Here is a 2,381-nt window from a genome sequence, read left to right as displayed (position 1 = left end):
ATGTCCCACAATATCAGAATGAGGAAACTGGAGAAAGCCATCTCACCAATCTGTCTCGCTGAAGATCTGCAGCAAAACACACAGATTTCAATGTCAAGTATAACATTTAAAAATCTAAACCAAGGTGTAAAATACAGTTTCAAGACTAGCATAAAATACTATGGGATGACTCCTTATTCCTAGATGTGTGCAATCTGTAGTACGTTGTCTTTTCTAATAGCTTTAGTCTCTTATCTGAATAATGATTGTTTACTGTCGACACAGTAAAGTGTTTTCATTCACTTTTAAGGGAGGGAGCTTCAGCACTATAGTATATTGTCATTAAAATGAGATAATGTCACGATCGTCGTATTGTGGAAGAGAGGAGGACCAAGGCGCAGCGTGATAACAATACATCTTCTTTTATTGAAGACGAAAACAAAACGAAGAACACTATACAAACTATACAAAACAATAAAACGACGACCGTGAAGCTATAGAATAAATAGTGCTGACACTAAACATAGACAATCACCCACGAACTACCTAATGAATATGGTTGCCTAAATATGGTTCCCAATCAGAGACAACGATAGACAGCTGTCTCTAATTGAGAACCAATCTAGGCAACCATAGACATACATACACCTAGACTAGACACTTTAACCAACTAAGCCACAGCACCCATAAACATACAAAAAACCCTAGACAATACAAAACACATACATCCCCCATGTCACACCCTGACCTAACTAAAAAAATAAAGAAACAAAGATAACTAAGGCCAGGGCGTGACAGATAAATTGATAAACGAGGGATCATCTGAAGGCTCTGCTTTCATCTGTGTTCATATTTTTTTATGGTGGATGGGTAATTTACATCACATTACAATGCTCTGATTAAAAACGGCATATTAAATGCCCTATGCTAATCAAGTGAATCCCTTTGTTAATATGATAATTTCAAATACATTACAGTGAGCAAGTACTGATTACAGTTATCAAAAACATTTTGAACAAATTCGATTCTTCCTGACAGTGTTGGGGAAAGTACACAAATATGATTCACCATGGAATGATGCCACTGTGATTCACTCACGCATGTGACAGAGGGGATACTATCATGTGACACCAATGCAAATAAAACCAAATATGATGTAAATGTCACCAAGAAATGTCACCAAAAAATGTGCCCTGTGTGACTTCGAAGAGTGTCTACATCTAGGGGCCCTTCTACTTTGGTATGGAATCAGAAGTGGGACTGAACGGAACTGCATGAAGGACAGTAGTAACCTGGTCTTGTCAGGTGAGCCACCTGGGAAGGGAAAACATTTATTCTGATTAATAATAAACAATAATAATAAATACAATTTATATAGCGCTTTTCATTACAGAAGAAAAGTAATTTTTACTATTCTCATTATGGTAGGTAAACAGTTTATAATAGCATTAAGGCACCTCGGGGGTTTGTTATATATGGCCAATATACCACGGCTAATGGCTGTTTGCAGGCACTCCGTGTTGCGTCGTACATAACAACAACCCTTAGCCGTGGTATATTGGCCATATACCACACCTACTCAGGCCTTATTGTTTAAACGCAGCCTGGGTTTGGACCTGGCAGTGACCTGAACTTGCAGGAGCGGTAGAGATAATCTTAATGATCGGCTATGAAAAGCCAACTGACATTTACTCCTGAGGTGCTGACTTGCTGCACCCTCGACAACTACTGTGATTATTATTATTTGACCATGCTGGTAATTTATGAACATTTGAACATCTTGGCCATGTTCTGTTATAATCTCCACCCGGCACAGCTAGAACAGGACTGGCCACCCCTCCGAAGCCTGGCCACCCCCTTACAAATCAGCCGGGCTAGATAATCTGGACCCTTTCTTTCTAAAACTATCTGCTGAAATTGTTGCCACCCCTATTACTAGCCTCTTCAACCTCTCTTTCGTGTCGTCTGAGATCCCCAAAGATTGGAAAGCAGCTGCGGTTATCCCCCTCTTCAAAGGGGGGGACACCCTTGACCCTAACTGCTACAGACCTATATCTATCCTACCCTGCCTTTCTAAGGTCTTCGAATGCACAGAGGGAGGGTATGTTGAGTGCAATACTTGGATGTTAGAGGTTATGGCTTGAAAGCTATCAAAGGCCTTGAGGCCAGGGTCAATGGAGATGTCAGGGTGCTGCCATCAAACTAGTATTGTATTCTTCATATGCCGATGTGGGTTACGGCTCAATTGTTTGATGAATCTTGAAGCGTGGTGACGGGGGAGCGCATCGACCAAGAACTTGAAAACAGAAGATTGGGGCCATAGCGGAGAGTGGGGTTGTGGGATTCGAAAGTGGTGAGGTAATTGAGCTGGTAGTTGATTTGACTTGGCTTGTCGAAACGCT

Source organism: Salvelinus sp. IW2-2015, linkage group LG22 (assembly GCF_002910315.2).
Source record: "Salvelinus sp. IW2-2015 linkage group LG22, ASM291031v2, whole genome shotgun sequence".
Lineage (NCBI taxonomy): Eukaryota > Metazoa > Chordata > Actinopteri > Salmoniformes > Salmonidae > Salvelinus > Salvelinus sp. IW2-2015.
Note: the sequence above shows the minus strand (reverse complement) of the source record.